The sequence below is a fragment of the Sciurus vulgaris genome, assembly GCF_902686455.1.
Source record: "Sciurus vulgaris genome assembly, chromosome: 2".
Taxonomy (NCBI): Eukaryota; Metazoa; Chordata; class Mammalia; order Rodentia; family Sciuridae; genus Sciurus; species Sciurus vulgaris.
In genome coordinates this window covers 105,243,927-105,264,234 of record NC_136462.1, presented here as the reverse complement: position 1 = coordinate 105,264,234, position 20,308 = coordinate 105,243,927, and the positions used below count along the sequence as shown (strand labels likewise).

At 34.9% G+C, this 20,308-nt stretch overlaps 1 protein-coding gene, 1 long non-coding RNA gene and 1 pseudogene across 19 annotated transcripts in view; 2 read left to right on the top strand and 1 right to left on the bottom strand.

The window, feature by feature from the left end:
• The window catches only part of TCF12 (transcription factor 12), a 345,689-nt gene that overhangs the window by 133,890 nt on the left and 191,491 nt on the right, over positions 1-20,308 (bottom strand). The gene's annotated exons all lie outside the window — the stretch shown is intronic.
• LOC306653090 overlaps positions 1-20,308 on the top strand; it is a 343,839-nt gene that overhangs the window by 184,922 nt on the left and 138,609 nt on the right. The window lies entirely within an intron of this gene.
• LOC306653083 (high mobility group protein B1-like) lies at positions 890-19,001 on the top strand (annotated as a pseudogene). The gene has a single exon. The product of its transcript is annotated as a high mobility group protein B1-like (transcript).

Sequence of the window (20,308 nt, the reverse complement as noted above, 5' to 3'; positions counted from 1 at the left end):
GATGATTTTTACTTTGTTTACTTTTGTATCTGCCATTGCTACTCAACTGAAAAGTTACCTTGTCCCATTGTAATTAATAAGTGTTTTTGTGGAAGATAAAAATTTTGTTTCTCAGCTGGGTGTGGTAGTATATACCTGTAATCCTAGGAACTCAGGAAGAAGGCTGAGGAAGGAGGATCAGCTTTGGTAATTTAGTGAGACTCTGTCTCAAAATAAAATTTAGAAAGGGTTTGGAGTGTAGCTCAGTGTTAGAGCACCCCTGAATTAAATCTCCAAGATCATGAGGGGGAAAATATGCTGTTTCTCACAAAAATATCAATTTATTTGTATCAACATAGACTCATGGTTTCCTATTTTATTTGAAGGATGATAAATCTATTGCTTTATTATTACTTATTTTGTTGTTCAAAATATATCAGATCTGCTGGGTGCAGTAGTGCATACCTGTGATCCCAGTGGCTCGGGAGGCTGAGGCAGAAGGATTGAGAGTTCAAAACCAGCCTCGGCAAAATTGAGGTGCTAAGAAACTCAGTGAGAATACAAAATAGGGCTGGGGATGTGGCTCAGTGACTGAGTGCCCTGGGTTCAATCCCTGGTAACCCCAAATGTACATTTATCAGATTAGACCAGTCAATTCTGTGACCTAACAAATTGTCATCATTCTTTGAGCACATCCTTACTTTGCAGCATAATAAGATGCTCCTGGCTCACCTTCCACTCTTCTAGAATCAATCATTTCTCTGAGCACTGGTTCTTTTTGGTGGAGAATGGTATGTATGTACAAATCAAGATCTGGACACTAGTACCAGGGTTTTGCTACTTCCAGGCCCTCTTACTGGACAGAGTTGAGGTAAGGAGTGTGTGTGTGTGTGTGTGTGTGTGTGTGTGTGTGTGTGTGTGTGTGTGTGTACATATACACACAACACTCATTTATGTCTATATTTTTATTTCTAACTATATATATTATCTAGTTTTTCTTCCTGTGTTTTTATATTTTCCTTCTTCCAAGTAAGAAATGAAGTTTTTATCCACCATATATTTTATTTGATCAATTCCCCTGTATACAATTTTTCTTTTTTAAAAATTTTTTTAGTTGTCTATGGATCTTTATTTATTTATATGCAGTGCTAAGAATTAAATCCAGTGCCTCACATATGCTGGGTAAGTGCTCTACCACTGAACCACAACTCCGGCCCCTACAAACAATTTCTACCCTTCTGTGTCCTGTTTTTGCCGTGATCATGGCTTCCAAAGAATGGTGTGCAAAACGAAGGAGGACTGTAGCTCTATCCTTTCTCCTTTATACTATTAAGCACCCAAACTACTCCTCTGGTTTGTGCTTCTTCCCTTTATGATTTTTCAAGTTGGAAATATTCTTCAACCAAGTTCCTAAATCTTTGCCTAACCTTTTCTAACCTACTGAACCTTACTATTCCTAACTACCCACTGCACATCCCTGAAAATCAGGGAAGGCATAACTAGGTGGACTGGTTTCTGACACAAACACAGAATTGTAAGGTCCACATAATTAAAGGAAAAGAATCATGGTTCTTGCCTGAATTGTAAATATTTTAGATGTTCCTAATGAAATAATTATCAATTAAATAATAGCGGGTCTCTAAGACAAAGGGAAGGAAATTGCTAATGTCTGTTTTTACCACTTTAAATGGGAAGTATATGCTACTTTTTCTCTACATCTGGAGAAAATGCAACAATTCCTGGAGCCACAGTAAGAAAATGACAAGCAATGGAAATTCATACAAAGTGACTAACAGTGAAGACATTTGAAATCAGGGGATCTGATTAACAATGGAGAAATATTTCTGAAGAAAAAAAGGTAGGTAGTTTTGATTTAAATATCTGAAGGGCATGATTTCAAAATTCTAAGAAGAAAGTGGGGAAATTCTAGGGAAAAAGGATTTTTTTTTTTAAAACAGCATACTTCATAAAGACCATTCTAACAGAGATAACAGAAGATTGAACATCTCCTATAGGAGATGGTACATACAGCATTATTGCACATGTTCAAAGTACATACTCGACATCACCTTGACAGAGATATAAAGGCATGCAAAAGAGTAAAAAGAAGAGTACTGGACTTGGAGTCAGAAGTCATAAAATACTGGCTAAAATCATAGCTATAAAATCATACTTAGGTTTGAAATGTAAATTGTTCAATCCTATGCAAATTAATGAGTCCGCTTGTTTCCTCAAATGTAAGGAATTGTGTTTATCTCATTGAACTGCATGAACTTAATGCAGGAGTTCTAACACCACAGAAGTCATTCTCTAGAACACCTAGTCTAGTAACTGTCCTAAATAAATGCTTAGTACATGCTATTACAATTACCTAGCAAGCCCAAGGTTTTCTTATCAGGCATTATATCTATGAATGCAGGATCTTACCCATCTTGTTCCCTCTTTTCCCAGTCCTTAGCACACTTACTGGCATTTAGCACATGATCTATAAATATTTCTGAAAAAATGATTAAAATACCTAAGTGTTGTTAGATTATGACTCTTTTAAGGTCCAATTCTGATAATCTGTGACCCAACCCTGGTGTTAGTAAAGGAATATCCTTATACCGATTTCCATAATCCTTGGCAATCTTTGGTTCATTTAGAATGGTCAATCATGAATACCTCCAAAAGGTTTTACATATTAACCCACAAACAAGTGGGTAACACAAGAAAAATACATGGTACAACACATGTAACACTTAAGTATAAAAGCTCCATAAGACAGAACCAAAGTGTTTTGGTCAATGCTATTTTTCTCAATACCTAACACTGTCGATTGATTTCATCTTTAAAAAGGAGACAGAAAAGAGAGCCAGTAGACAGGGACTGTGTTTAACAACACTTCACAAAGGTGGACAAAAGTTGGGAAGAGTAAGAAAGCAAAGAAGCTGAGAGGAGAAAATACTGCATGAGTATCAGAGACAACTCAAAGTAGCTACAAAAGAGAAAATGGGCAAGGTATGTGAGTCAACTTCTCTGAATGAGAATCTAGTAGAAAAGAGTTTTGTATACATTCATCCCGTATCTACTGCGTAAGGCACTAGGTTCTCCCAAACCCAGGAAATGGGGAGAAGATAATGAACTATTTTAACTGTATCAGGCATCAAAAAATGCTATGTGTATTAGAGAACCTTAACAAAAAAAGTCTCAGCTTGACTTCTGATCAAGCAACTTCTTAATTATTAGAAAGTCATTCTAAGGAAATAATCAAGTTAAGCCACACAAAATTTTACATATAAAGGCTGTTCAATATGAAACTGTAAACTATTAAAATGTCTGATAATAGCTGAGAAAATTATAGTGTTATCTTACATGACAGGTTACTGTAGAGTCTTTCATATTTATAGAAAGTGCTTTTTACATGGTTGTCTTAGTATGTTCAGACTGCTATAACAAACGTATCATAGGTGGCTTAACAACAAACATTATTTCTCACAGTTCTGAAGTCCAAGATCAAGACAATGAAAGGTCTGGTGTATGGTGACAGCCTCCATCCTGGTTCACAGAGGACCTTCTTCTCATTTGTCCTTACATGGTGGAAGGGGACTAGGGAGCTTTCTGGGGTATCTTTTATAAATGCACTAATCTTATGCACAAAGGCTCAGCTCTTATCAACTAATCACTTCTATAAGTGCCCACCTCCTAATATCATCACATCAAGTGAATTAGGCTTCAACATATGAATTCTAGGAAGATATGAACATTCAGTCTATTATAGTATTAAGTGAGAAAATGGATTATAAGACTGAATTAAATATGTATTCATCTGTGAAAAAGTGTGTAAGGGAAAAAGACTAGAAAGGAATATACTAAATTGACCCTCTGTATTAACCAACACCCTTCCACTCCCTCTAGAAAACAAAGTGAATGATCCCTACACCATACCAAAAGCTTATAGCTAGTAAGTTGTTTTCTTATTTCCCTCACATTTCTACTGCCACCAAATGAGTTACAAGATTACCAGGAGCTTATTCTATTTGTTCTCAAGTCTGTTTTGTACCATTTGTATTTTTTGTTGTGATTATGAAACCAAAGGAAATAAACCAAAGAAATATAAATGTAAAATGGAAAGAAAGCTTTTTCTATGAAAATCAGGCTGAATATGCCAGGAAGTTGCTTCCAAAGCATCATCCAATTATATGGTAGTCAGACAGTTGCAAAAGAGATAGGGGGGCTGGTAGTTCAGGAGCAGAGCACTTGTCCAGCATGTGCGAGGCACAGTGTTCAATCCTTAGCATTGCATATAAATAAAATAAAGGCATGCTGTTCATCTACAACTACAATTTTTTTTTTTAAAGATAGGGAGAGTAATACACATAATTGTTCCATAAATATTTAGGGTTTAATATGTCTTTGTACATTATTTTTCTTGTTTTATCTACCATTGTAATTTACCATCTGCAGTCTTCAGATAGTAAACTACAGGTAAAGTAATCCAGAACTCAAATTTTCCCATAAAAACAAGCCTTGGTCCTACTTTAAGACTAGTACTTAAATATAGTTATAGTTCTTTTCCTTAATTCAATAAACATTCTCTGTGTGTGTAGAACACAATAACTCAATACTTACCACTTTAACCATATTTTAGTGTTAAGTACACGAACGCTTTATGCAACTAGTCTCCAGAACTCTCTTCATACTGCAAAACTAAAACTCTGCATCATTAAGCAACTCCCTGTTCCTTCCTTCCCCCAACACCACCATTTTACTTTCTGTCTCCATGAATGTGATCACTCGAGGCACTTCATATAAGTGAAATTGCACAGTATTTGTCCTTTTGCATCTTGTTTGGTTTCACTTAGCATACTCCATTTAATCAGGACATTATTCAAGGTTCTTTCATATTATAACCTGTGTTTGTATATCTTTTTGTTCTTTTTAATTATACATGACAGTAGAATGTATTTTGACATCTCATTCATGGAGTATAACTTCCTATTCCTGTGGTTGTGCATCATGTGGAGTTATACTGGTCATGTATTCACATATGAACATAGGAAAGTTATGTCTGATTCATTCTACTGTCTTTCCCATTCCCACCCTCCTACCCTTCCCCCGTTACCTCCATCCAATACTGTGCACCTCCTTTTTTCCATTGTATGCACATACTACATTTGTTTATCTATTCATACATCAATGGATACTGGGTTGCTTCTATCTTTTGGTTAATTGTGAAAAATAAGTATAATAATAATAATGAAACCATGAACATGAGTGTACAAAGGTCTCTTTGAAGCTTTGCTTTTGATTCTTTGGGGCATGTACCCAGAAGTAGAACTGCGAGATCATATAGTAATTCCGTTTAATTTTTTGAGGAAAAGACTGTTCAAATTACCTGTTACATTGTTGTGGGAAAGAGGGTTTCTACTAGGCAGTCATTTCTTAGTATTTACTAGGGGTTGGTTCCAGGATTCCCCAGGGACACACACGGAAAGGCTCAAGAGCCTATAAAAAATAGCATGTATTTGCATATAACCTAGTCACATCCTCCTGCATACGTTAAATCATATCTAGAATACTTATCATCTAATACGATGTAAAAGCTATATAATTGTTATATTATTTACATTACTTTTGTTGTATCGTTATTTTCTCTCCCTCAGCTGGTTGAATCCAAGGTTGCCGAACATGTGAATACTGAGGCTGACTATACTTCAAATGTCAATGCTGACTATGACTGTATAATGGAATAATGACTGAATAAAGTTTACTACCTCCCTTTTGGCTTAGTGCAATTTGTAGATTTTCTATAGTAAGCATTATTATGGTACTTAAATAATGATAACAAATACAAATTGTTTTTGTTTTTTGGCTGCTATTACTTTGTTCTTTTGAGTGTGTCTCAGCAAAGGATTGAAAATTCCTGGACTTTAAATATTAGGGCAACTATACTTTGTCTATGAATGTAGGTCAAAGCTGTAACGCACTTATTTCTTTTCTTTTAAAGAAGTTAACACTAGAGAGATTTAGTGTTTGCAAATAATGATGATGGTTAGGTATATCGATGATATTCCTGGTGGTTTAACTATGATGAAGGAGCAAAGACCTGTATAAAAGCTTAATTTGAACTCAAGTTCTCAACTAATATGAGGTAAATAGCCTCATTTACTAGTCAATACAATACACAAAAATTACTTTCAGAAATATTAGTTATAATATTCTAAACCTAAAATTGATAATTTAGTGATGGCAGAACTCTTAGTATAAATCTAAGGTTATCAGCAGGTGGCATACATCTGAAAAAGAAACTACTTAAAAGGCTTATAATTTGTTTACACATAACCAAAATACTTGGCCACCTGCATTTTATCTATGAACCCCAATAAATATGGTTAGGCCTCTTCTAATCCTACTTCTTACTGACTATTCCCTTATCCCTGTAGTCTCTAAATGAACTTGAGAATAAGTCCTCTAAAATAAACAGCTGCCCTTTTCCTAAGAAATAGCTCCTAGAACCGTTATATGGTAACATATACAAATAACCCCACAAAGTTTTATGATTTTTGATATAGGTAAATATGAAATATATCTGATTATCTGTGAGGTACTTGCTGGGAGTAGCAGCAATAGATACCTGAATTTGCACTAAAGACCCTTCATGCAATCCCTAACACGTTGCCTTCCAAAGAGTTTAGTGGTTAAAAACAGAGGCTAAGAGAAAAAGACCTTAGGATGAGGCCCACTTCAAGCAAAAGAAGAGATTCTTCCCAGACCTGATTTAAACATTCATTGCCATATCAGTTAAAAGAAAAACAAAGTGAAAGAAAAAAATATGAAAAAAAAAAGAAATCCTCAAATAATGCTGAAGTATCATTTTAGACATGAGCATCAAAGTTCATATTATGAAATATTTAGGCACCCAGGGATACTAACAAGTTAGAGAATGGAAAAACTGAAAATTCTCCTCCTTTCCCTGTCTCTATTCTCTTTGATGGAATGCTACCAAGGAAAGAACTGGCCTAAGGAAAGGGTGCTAAAGAGAAAAAAAGTAGAACTGGTAGTCATATTCTTTAAATTAAATCTCCTTTATCATGAGTATTTTACAGTCACGAGAGAAAAAGAGAGTCTCAATTACAACTGCCAACAATATTAAAAATGAACAAAGAAAACTTTCACAAAATTTTGTAGAATAATTTTTAAAATAATATGAACCATTTATATCTAACCCATATCTAATTTTTACCAGTGTGAAAAAAAGGATTATTTAGTTATTCAGTCACAATCCTTTATAAATTATATTTTATTTATAAATATATGCTAGGTATCACATTATATAGGAAAATATCTACTATAAAATGAAACCCCCAAATCTAAAATAATTTTCATAATCTGAAAATTTCACTGCTTGAGGGCAAGCACATATTTCTTTCCTATGTATCCTAGAAATAATGTGAGATAATATCCTAGAAATTGGTATATATTTTGTATACTTTGGTATAAAGAGATGAGAAATACCTACTGATCTGTTAAAAGTTGTGACTCATGCCATAAGGACATTATTGTTTTTATGTCCAAATCTTCAATCTATGATTCTGATGGGCCATGACTTCAGAAGAGGGAGGAAGAAAAAGTGTTTCCCAAGGGGGTCAGGGGAGTCTGGTCTTCTGCACAGTCTCTGTTTTCCGACATAGCAAAGAGAGTTAAAAAGCTTGGTCTTTGACTTCTGTGTTGTTCTTCAAGCTCAAAGAAAACTTTCAAAGATGCCAGCAACTTGAGGACTAGAGTTTAGACTGTGCAGAAAACAGATGCCTTCACCCACTATGTTGAGGGAAAGCACAGTACCTGACATCAAGGAAATTCTAGATCAATATTATAGATTCAGATTATTTATTTAGACAAAAACTGTAGAACTCCACATAACTTAACTGATCAATCAGTTCTACATTCCATCAAAGTATTACAGAAAAAAAAAAGACCTGAATGATTTCAAAAAAACTGAAATAACCAAGCAAGTCAGTTTCTTAGCATGATATTATTTCATAAAGAAAATCTTTTTATTTAGATTTTTCCCTTCCTCTTACTTAACTAAATTAGATGCCAGTTCTTAAAAACAATGTATTTTAGCATTCTATAGATAACTGTCCTCCAGTTACACTGATCGTTTTGTCAGAGTGAATTCTGGTATTCCTATTCTTACCAGATACACTGGAGTAACTCTCACAGGGATATATTAAAAAGCAAGGAGCTGGCAGCTAGCAATTTTGTTTTGTTACTGTTTAACAAAAAAATAAACAAACAAAACAAAACAAAATAAAAATGGCTTTACTTCCACCATTTATAATATAATGTAGTTTAAATACTGGATACATTTTAAAAAGGCTTTCTATCTTAAATCTTATAAATCGAATTATCACAGGGAGGGTTACTATGTAAGTATTACTAAAATAATTTCAGAAGTGACACTGCTTGATTCTTCATGTCTACAAACCCAAACTATCTGGATATAAGAAGGCTGATACAGACAATCATTTAATCTTAATAAAGGAAAATTCATTTTAGATACTGCTCTAAAGACAATAAACAATATAAGATCATATAAACTTAACTTTAAAGGAACGTGACAAATATACAGAAAGTTTCTTTTATAACATTTTATGAAAACACTGCAAAGAATCCATGCTTTTCTTCTTTTGAACAATCTTTCCTTCTTTGTTTACCTTCTTACATTTTGCTTCTTAAAAAAAATGTTCTTTTTCCAATTACAGGGAGGAAATAAAAAGAAATGCAACTCTTTTATGTAAAGTAAATCCATCTGGATGTTTGCTGCATCCCATACTATAAACCTGTGATCCCCAACCAGAATGAGTTATAGTAAAGCTGCAGGCAAAATTGTCTCCATATACCACAATCCATTATCCCTGTCAAGTTAATGTTCCATGTTGAGCCATATGGCACGGGTACACATTCAACAAAGGAAATTCCTTAAACTTGTTATAATCAGCACTTGCAGTCATCCAAAAAACTGACATAAACAGCTTTATTGTGTTTAGTGCATTTCAGTTAATATCCATGACAAAAACAGGAAACACAGTACAAGAGGAGGAGGAGGAATGTGAGGGAGCAAGTTATTAAGAAATAACGACGACAATCTTCAACTGTACGTTTTAAGTATTTTTCCCCACTAAGCAAGTGATTTTCAATTACAGTAAGCAAGAACCTTTTGATAGTGATCCACTAAGCCAAATTTAACAGAGAAAAAGAAATGAATGACATCAGTTTTCCACAGTCTGAGCAATTCTAAACCTTGAAGTCTTAACAGTATCTGATTTCTATAAAGCCGTGGCAAAATAATGAATGATTTGAATTTTCATGTTTGTTTTCTTTCTAGAGTTGTCTGATAGTTGCTAAAACCTGACAGTGCTTTATTTAAAAAAAAAAATTTAAGTAAAGTATTTTTATAGGCATTAAGTTTAGGTCACAGATAAATCAAGGGTTCCCAGAAGCCTCTGGTACCTGGTACAGCCCAGCACATCAAACTGCAGTCAAGGTACAAGTAGAGCAGAACTTCATTTCAGCCCCCGCAGTGACAACAATAAAACGCTGAGAAAACACACTATCAAATACTGAACTCAGCATCAATTTCTGTTAATTACAGCCTTGTCAGCAACGTGATTATTCAAACAACTCATGCAAATGTTAATGAGGCCTTATTTGCATATTTATTTTTTCCTTTGTTGAAATGTCATTGATTATTACATTCTACTATGATGAATGTGGCTGATGATGTGCTCTGATATGTAATTAGTCATTAGGTGGAATGAATAGATCAATTATGAAAAAGGACTAAGATTAAGAAATATCAAACAAGACCGCCCAATATAACTATAGAATCTTTTTTAAAAAGAACCTAATAAATAATTTCTTGACATTTAAACTGCAACATCAGTAGTTTTCAATAAATAAACCACTACTTTTGTGAGGTTAAATGAAGGCTTAAAAATACATCAGTACTTTGATAATCCAATTATGATCATAGAAACTATCCTTTAAAAAACTGCAAACCCCCTCAAGGGGCATGCCAAAACAACAGACAGAAAAAAATAGCACAACAGATTTCACTTTAAACTTTACAAATTAGAAATACAGTTGAAGTTTTTTTTTTTTTTTTAAATATTGTAGAGGAGGTGGTGGTAGAAATATGCTAAAAGAGAAAAGTGCCTAACATCCTAGAGAGAAGAGACAGGAACGTGATGAAGAATGACTGCCTTCATTTAGAAGAAGAAAAAAAAAAAAAAAAGGTTAGCAAAACAAACTCCTTCAAATCCTGATTTGTGCTTAGAGGAAAAGGATTATTTAGCCTCTGAAACAGTTCGCTGTAACTATCCAGCCAGCACTTGCTATTCACAGATGAGAGAAAAAAAAAAAAAAAAAAAAAAACCACATTACTGCAGACCAGATGGGAACATTCCACATGACCAAACCAATCAATCACCTCGGTGGGGCGCAGGTGCAACACAGCCGTGTAGCAACACACCATTTCACAGTCTATCGGGCACAAACACATGGCCACCAATCAATGGCACCCCGAGGACCTCAGAGGGGGCAGGCTCTCTGGAGTCTTACTGGTCCATGCCTGATGACTTCATAATCACACATCATTTCATTCACTAGAGGATACAAACTAGCATTCTAATAACCTTCTACTGAAAATGGTCATGTTGTGCATATTAATACAGTGCTGTTTGGAGTAAAGCAACTGACTTTACATGGCAGGCTAGGCAAGGCACGCAGGGTTGAAACAACCTGAAGCTAGAAACTTCTTCCTCTTTGAAGGTGGCTATTTTGTTCAGGCTGGGATCGATGGCAATATGATTCATTCTGCCACATCAAAGTTGGCATGCAAAGCTTGTATTTTACACAAAGCAACTGTTAAATAATAGTATGCTTGAAGAGATAAAGGACAAAGGAAGAAGAAATAAAAAAAGGGTAGCTGGTGATTCTATAAGAAGGATAAAAAAGCTCTGTATCTTAAAATAGCCTAACCAAAACTGAACTGCAAATAAAAATTAGGTGACCATGAAAAAAACTTAAAATATATATTCACTAGCTTTGTTTTGCAAAACTTGGGGAATGATTCTCTATAGTACATAATTATACAAGAAAATAAACAGGACAATTTTCAGCAAACATTGTTATAATTCCACCAAGGCAGAGCTTTATACTCTGGTGGCATCCAGAGAGGTCCTGTTGGCTCCTTTTATTCAAGGAGGCTATAGGCAGGGGTATCCTGGATAACTGAATATTTTGAACACTGACTCAACAGATACCATAGACGGTTGACATAATTTAAGAAGAAAAACCAGGAGAAGTGTTTCATCCTAAAAAAGCAAACCAGCCAACTTAAATCCTTGATGGAAGAAAGCTGGGTATACATCTGTTTTTAAATAGCAGACTTCTTTGATAATTCACCAGGCAATTTGGGATCTTATGGGTCCTTAGATCCCATTAGGAACATCAATCACCAGAACCAGAGGTCATGTGAAAATCAGTGTAAAACATATAGCAGAATCTAAATTGACCCTTTGACAATCCAAAATGTTGATTTGGGTAATTAATTTTTGATGCTAATATGTTGGATATTTTGTCTTTCGTTCAAAAAAAAAAAAAACTCAGATAAACAATTTTGGACATACAAGTGTTTGTTACAGATATGAATACCATACTTTGTCCACATAAGCCTACTGATTCTATATTCTACAGTCCAAAAAAATTTACACATTCAACAAAAATATACTTACTCTAATAGAGACTACCATTGGGAAAAAAATCCAGTGATTACTCAAAGGCAGATATTACGATGATGATGACTGTTCCACGAAGAGATAAATGGCAAGATAATCTCATTGGTGGCTTACTACCTTTAAAAAAGGAACATCTGACTCCTTTCTAAGTGGAAGTAGATCAGAAGAGGGTACAAGACTTAGATTCTACTTCAGGTTCTTGCTTCTTGATTTGGGTAGGGCTTGCTTACATCCTGATAAAGCCATCTTGAATTGAAAATACTGTTAAGTTGAAAAGGCATTAATATACCTGACTGAACATTGTAGCTTAGCCTAGCCTACCTTAAACATGCTCACAACATTTACATTAGCTTTTCACTGGGCAAAATCACATCATACAGAGTCCATTTTATAATAAAAATAGTGAATCATTTATTGACTATCTGTTAAAAAAAAAAAAAAAAAACTATTGGCAAAACTGTAGAGCATTAGTAGTTGAACTTTGTGACCTTCTGGCTGACTGGGAGCTGTAGCTCAATGCCCCTGGTTAGCATCACGAGTAATCTTACTACACATTGCTAGCTCAAGAAAATTTCAATATTCAAAATTCAAAGTAGTTTCTTCTCAATGAGTATTGCTTCTGTACCATTGTGAGGTCAAAACACCATAAGCCAAACAGTCATAAGGTGAGGACATTCTGTAATTGTGTAGCCTTCATCAGACTAGATAAAGGCAATGATTTCAATTCATTAATTTGCTGACTGAATGGATTAGAGAGGACCTTGAAGTTCCTCCTAATTAATGATTTTCCTTTGTGGATGGCATGCTTTACTTCAAAGAGAGGGTCTAGTAGTTTTCAGAGTAACAGGCAGGGATGCACAGAAATCAGGTGTGCAGTTCCAGAAGTTTAGCAAGGGAGGCACTATTGTGATCATTGTTATAGTAGATGAACAGTCACTTTAAATGGATGATGAGTGGTTCCTCTTATAAAGAAAAAAAAGACAACAATTCCATTGGCTTATAGAAGTATGAGTAAGTAAAAATAGTATTTTAGATGAAGTCTGTTTGCTTCCCAAAGAGAATAACAATACCATTTTTAAAAAAGTAATATTAATCACCCACTCCCAAATAACACAGGAAGGAAAAAAAAAAAAAAGCACAAAATCTTTCCAAATAAATTTCTGAAGTGATTCACACAAAGATTTGCTTTCCGTGCAACAGACCTGTTGGAGCTCAGATGTTGTAGCTTACACTCATTTAGCAAAAAAAGGAAAAACAAAGATTAGAATTGGTGACTGGCTTCATCAGATCAGTAGGCAGGACTGACCAGTACTCAAAGCTATAACCAACAAAATGGATTTTCTCCGTCTTGATTCCAAGTAGAAGCCTAAGTGAAAGTACCTATATTTGAATCTGAAAGTCATAGGATATATATTATTGAAAATGTCTGATTATAACACTTCAAAAAGCAAAGCAGAAAATTTAACTTTTACCTCTTTTTAATGAATTTAAAGAAAACATACGAGAGAAGCTCTGGAGTCAGAATTTGGTTTAAATCCCATTTCCAGGCAGACCTGGTGGCACATGCCTATAATCCCAGCTATTTAGGACGTGGAGGCAGAAGTATTCCAAGTTCAAGGTCAGCCTGGGCAATGTAGTAAAACCCTGTCTCAAAATAAAATAAAAAAGGCTAGAGATGTAGCTCAGTAGTATGGCACTTGCTTAAAATGTGCCAGGCCCTGAGTTTAATCTGCAGCACCTATAAAAGAAGAAAAAAATCCTACTTCCATAATTTAATAATTTTGTGACTTTGAATCAGTTATCTAAATTTTCGAGGTTTCAAGATTTTGATTTGAAGGATACAAATAATAACTAAGACAACATCTAGAGCTCAGGAGTTGTTGCAAAGACTGTTATGAGTTAATACATGTAGTACCTGGCAATAAGTCTAACACAGTAAGCATTAAATTTTTCATTATCATTTAATATTCTTAACAAAATACACTAACTTGAAAGTATCAAAATCAGAAAAATCCTCTTAATGCTCTAATCTCAGTTCATAAACAGTACTGATCCCAACTCTGCTGTTTAAAAAATTAGTACTTCACAAGAAAATTGATGGCTCTCTTATGGTAACTAATAATTAACTGCAGATGTTGGTCAATGTGCTCTTCAACTGGTCTCCTCATAATACATCCCAGAGAACCTTAATTAGTAAAATCCTACCAAAAGAGTAGAATTTCCTCTTTTTTGTTGAAAGATTTCTACCTTTTCTTTCTATAATTAGCTGTAAAAAGTTTTTTTTTTTTTTAAAGTCAGTTAATTTGCACATGATTTCCAGATGCTGCTTTCCCAGAATTCACACAAAAATAAAAAGGTCAATAAAACATGTCAGCTGTACTATTCATTATAAACTACATTTTAAAACAGGTCCATTTTAAGGTAATACCATCATCTGGAAACCATAGTTCCTCAACCATTCTAGCTGAAACAGCAATTGGTGGTTAGATCAATATATTCATCCAAAATTGAGTCTTTCATCTGTTAAGAGACATTTTTATCTCAGAGAGGTAAAAGTATATTCACAAACTGTCCTTATATTCTTATATTCACAAACTATCCAATGAAATGTTGAATTATTTGGGTCCTAAATCTCAGTATATTCATCTGTGAAACTGAAGATGTAATGGGAAAGAAGAAGTAAACATTGTAATTGTTTTCTAAGTGTTAGGCCCCATGCTGGGCATCAGATAATCCTTTCATTACACCATCCTCCACGATATAATAAGCCCAGAATTACTATCTCTATTTCAGAGATTAAAACACCATGCCTCAAACAGATATTTCTCCAAACTAGACACACAAGTAGTCAACAAGCACATGAAATAAATGTTCATCATTATTATTAATCATTAGAGAAATGCAAATCAAAACCTCAGTGAGGCTTTCATACCCAGTAGGATAATTGAAATAAAAACAAAAATTTTGGCAAAAAAATGTGAATAAATTAGATTCACTTTGGAAAAGAGTCTGGAAGTTCTTCAAATAGTTATATGCTACCTATTAATTCCACTTAGTCATGCATCACATAATATAATAATGTTTCAGTCAACAAGGAACAATGACAAAAGTCCCATAACACTTAGATGGAGTTAGAAAATCTCAATCCCCAAGCAATGTCATAACCATCCTACCCTCACAGTACAACACACTGCTCATGGGTTTATGGTGACATCGGTATAAACAAATCAACTGGGCTGCCAACCATACAAAAGTATAGCAAACACAGTTGTGGGCAGTACATGATACTTAATAAGTGACTAAGCTATTTATGTATTTACTCTAATTTTTATCATTATTTTAGAGTGTACTTCTACATATATTTTTTTTAAAAGTTCATTGTAAAAGAGTAGACTGTGAGGCTGAGGTTGTAGTTCAGTGGTAGAGTACTTGCCAAGCATGCATAATGCACTGGGTTCAATTCTCAACACTGCATATAAATAAAGGTCCACTGACAAAAAAAAAAAAAAAATTTGTTGTTTTTTTAAAAGAGTAGACTGTGTTATGCCATCAGCAGCCTCAGACATCTTGCATTTACCACATCTCTTGATCACACTATGTCAACATTGATTGATTTGACCTGTGACATGTAAGTTTGCATAAGGATACTATATGATGTTTGCCCACAAGGAAATTGCCTAATGACACATTTCTCGGAATATACATTTCTTTGAACATGATAGTTAAGTGATGTATACAGAAGATAACTGAAAATATGATCATACAAAAACATGTATAAAAACTTGATACGGACATTATTTGAACCAAAAAAAGACAGAAACAAATCAAGTATCAATCAACTGGTAAATAAAATGTGGTATACCCATAAAATGGAATATTATTCAGTCATAAACAGAAATGAGGCACTGATATATGCTACAACATGGATGATCCTGATCCCTAAAACACGTGCTAAGTGAAGAAAGTTAACTATAAAGGACTACCTATTGTATGGTCCTATTTATATGTCATGTCCAGAGTTAGGCAAATCCCTAGAGACAGAAAGACTAGCTGTTGCCCAGTGCTGAGTGAAGGGGAAATGGGGACTGACTTCTGGGCAGTCTTCATGGGTGATGCAATATTTTGAAATTAGACTGTGGAGATGGTTGTACAACTCTGAAGGTGCTAAAAGAAAAAAAAAAAAAAAAAGCCCTACTGAATAACATGCTTTAAAAGAATAAACTTGAGCCACTGCAGTACATTGAGCGCCATAGAGACAGCACCGAGGCAAGTGAAAGCCGGACGGGTTCTGGGTGACTGTGCCTCGCTGAGGAAAAACAACTAAACATGGGCAAAGGAAATCCTAAGAAGCCGAGAGGCAAAATGTCATCATATGCTTTCTTTGTGCAAACTTGCCAGGAGGAGCAAGAAGAAGCCCCAGATGCTTCAGCTGACTTTTCAGAGTTTTCTAAGAAGTGCTCAGAGAGGAGGAAGACCATGTCGGCTAAAGAGAAAGGAAATCTGAAGACACGGCAAAGGTGGACAAGGCTCGTGATGAAAGAGAAATGAGAACCTATATCCCTACTAAAGAGGAGATGAAAAAAAGTTCAAGGATCCCAATGCACCCAAGAGGCCTCTGTCGGCCTTCTTGTTCTGTTCCGAGCATTGCCCAAAAATCAAAGGAGAACATCCTGGCCTATCCATTGGTGATGTTGCAAAGAAACTGGGAGAGATGTGGAATAGCATTGCTGCAGATGATAAGCAGCCTTAGGAAAAGAAAGCTGCTAAGCTGAAGGAAAAATACGAAAAGGATATTGCTGCCTATCAAGCTAAAGGAAAACCTGATGCAGCAAAAAAGGGAGTTGTCAAGCCTGAAAAAAGCAAGAAAAGGAAGGAAGAGGAGAAAGATGAGGAAGATGAAGAGGATGAGGAAGAAGATGATGAATAAGTTGGTTCTAGTGCAGTTTTCTTCTTGTCTATAAAGCATTTAAACCCCCCTGTACACAATTCACTCCTTTTAAAGAAAAAACTGAAATGTAAAAAATAAAATAAAATAAAAAATAAACTTTATGGTATGTGAATTCCATCTCTATAAAATTATTATTAAACACTGAAGCAGAGAATAAAATGGTGGTTACCAGAGAAGAATTTAAAAAAACAAGCAAAAACCCCCACTGAGTTTCAAAGATTGAAGAAATAACAGCAAATCCTCTCACATACGGTTATGAAGATTAACAAAGCTAAAAAAGCATTCTGCACAGTGCCTGGGACAATGAAAGTTCTTAATGAAATGTGACCTCCTTTTCTCTTAGTCAAATGAAGAAACAATAGAAGTTAAATGCAATTTTGATTCTAATCTGATGGCTTAATAAAGCTACTTGTTTCTTACCATCTGATTACCAAAGAAGGAATATAACTACATATTTATAGGTAGGTATACAACACAGTTAGGAAAGTCAGTTATATCCACCATTAATATAAAAGAAAATGGACTTACAAAAAGCCCACTTCAGAAGCTGACATAAGCGCAATGAAAGTACACTAAAGACAGGCAAATGAGTTACATAATTCAAAAAAACTCTACAGAATCCCTCCCAAATCAGTCCAGGATCATTTCAGGAAAAATGGAGCTGAATTCATGATCACTGACCCCTTTTAAAAATAGGACACTTGTTCAAATGATTCTAGTAAGCTCATGGAATTGCTCTAATTTCAATAGGACTTTTTGATGTTCAGGAAGAGTACTTAATTTTAAGTCTCCAGCAAAGCAAAAAAGGACTTTGTATCCTATCCTATCAGATGGCTCTCCTAGGACTTGGTAACCCTGATCAAAACAAAATCGTTTATACCAATTATCACCCCAGGTACAGTGAATAACAAGACTGCCTTTCTCCATGGGGGCACTGTTGCCTTTAAGAATAGTTCCCTAAATCAATTCTTACACTTTCACTGAAGTGACCACTGAATAATTAGGCAAATAATTTTACTACTGATTACAACAGCCTCATGTTCATTCATTTAATCATATCACAAATACTTTTCAAATTCAATGGGAGAGCCCACTTTGCTTGAATGTGTGAGAAGCATTGGGAAGATATTCTAAAAGAGAATGAAATCTAAGGGGATAGAAAAATTATACATAAATTGCGATAGTATTTAAATGAGATATTTCCCCCACTGAAGGACGCTTTTACTTGTGTCAGCTGTGGATGATGAAAAACTATTAGCACTGAAAACATTCACTAGCCATTTCTGACTCCTCAAAAGTTTCAGAGAACTTCTTGTACACTGTATATGTTTTATAAACATTTACTGAATGCATGGATAGAAAATGAGATGGAAGAAGAGTAGAGAGAATAGGAAAGAGTGAACTCATTTCCATAAAGAAAGAATCTTATCCATTCCCTCAACACAGAAACAGACTGCCACAATGGACCATATAATTAAAGCCAATTACAAAGAATCTTGATAATCCATAGTTATCCTGTGCTGCCTTATCACAGGAAATTTCCATTAATCATTGACAAACATGTAGCATAGAGATCCCCACTGTGACCCTCTTGGACTCTCTGAGGGAACCAGATGATCAGATAATAAAGCAAGATTGGTAGATATGATCTGGTTGAATGCACATTAATGATGAAAAAAGATGAAATCTGACCAGGGAGCAAAAGATTGACACTATAAGAGAAATAAATTTAACTCTTAGCAACTGAAGTTTTTCCAATATACAGATTAAGGGGAGGGGACAATTTTGGTTCTGTTTCTTTAAGCAATATACATTAGCAATCTTCAATAAGACTGAGACACAGCATATTATATTTGAGCAGAAGGAGGAGGAAACTTTATGAAAACCAAACAACTCTTTCAGTCTATCTTTTTGGTTTTATAATACAAACAGAATGTAGAGCTCAACCAAGTTTTGCTAATCAGATTGTAAGGATTATACAACAAGGAGACATCTTTGAAAAAAACAAAGCACTAAAAGAAAAATTACTAGAGATCATCAAGGTCTCAATTTGAAAAAACAGACTCTTTAAGTATGACAAATCTAAACATTATAAAACATCATATTCACTGGAATTACTTGATTAATCTTTTCTCCAATTCTATATTGGTATAAAGAAAACTGGCTGAGAATAGTTCTATTTATGACATGTTATGAAGATGTATACCTTTTACTTAAAGGGTTATAAAATAATTCTAAAAACTACATAACTAAGCAGGAAAGAATGTTAAAATATAGTATATTCTACACTTGTCAAAAACACAGTATTAAATTCTCCACTGCAAAGGGAGAATTTAATCTTGCTTTCAAGAAAATATCTATTAGTTAAAAAGTAATAAAGTAAAACTTAACCAGCTTGCCACCATGGTTGCTCCAAAATATACTGTTAGCTAGTCTGGAATCTTGGCATTTAAAGTCTAATGCATACTAACTTTCTACTAAGGTGTTTCATGAGTCCCATACTCATTATACTTATAGGTTTGCCAGAGTTAACAGTAAAATATTGATCACTTAACTTGCTACTTAAGTTAACTGGGTGCATCCTATTACCAACTATATACCAGTACTCACATGATTTTATTTGGGCTCAACAGCTGAATCCAGGACAACAGACTTTATAGAATAACAAAAGTTTTAACCACTTTTATTTTTATGTTTTTCCATTAGAGAAAGGAAAACTAATGCTGGTCACACTGCAGATCTCAGATCATACTTGGTTTTCTCAGGTGTCCCTGGCACATGAAGGCCCCAAATACTTTTTTACTGGACAGCCCACTGTACCTGGGCAAGGTTAGTTACCTGTCCCCAGTGGAATCTGTATCACCACCCCATTCGATGTTCCCATCCACTTGGTAGTTTTTTCCTGCGAGTGCAACGGGGAAAAAAATACAATCATAATGATAGTAGAATCACTCTAAGAAAACACAAATAGTTTTGAGAGCCAAGATATTGTTCTGGTGAAAATGTCAGCACACTGTCAAAATATTAGCTGTGGGAGGTCAGCACAGTAGACTTCCAGGGACTTGTTTTCTTCATTACTGTGGAGGAAATGCAGCTGTCACCTGCAATACCTGGGAAGTCTAGGAACACTCTAGACTTCCCATGGCACACCCAAGGCAATCAGTCTAATCTGCCACATAAAGAAGGTTCCATCATCCGACCAAGAAAATATCTATCAGATAGTTCAGAATTGTAGGGAAGAACACCACCACCACCAATACCTAAGTATGCTCATTCCCAAATTCCCTAGCCAATCCCAGACTACATTCAGCATTGTTTGCCACAGCTGCACTATTTAATGTTTTCTTCACATCAATCTTTTGCTTCAATCAAGTCACTGAAAAAGAAAATGTTAAGTTCTTGTGGAACAAAGTAGAAGCAGATACATGGAAACTGAAGTATCTGAGAAACTTCAAGAGAGCATAATGGAAAACCAGCTGCACTCGCCATAAACAGAAACTTCCTGCTCCAGAAGTAGAGCCTCCTCTTCTTTTTAAATGGGAGGCTCAAAAGTTAAGAGAGGCAGTGAAGTTGCATTAACAGAAAGACTGTCTACTTA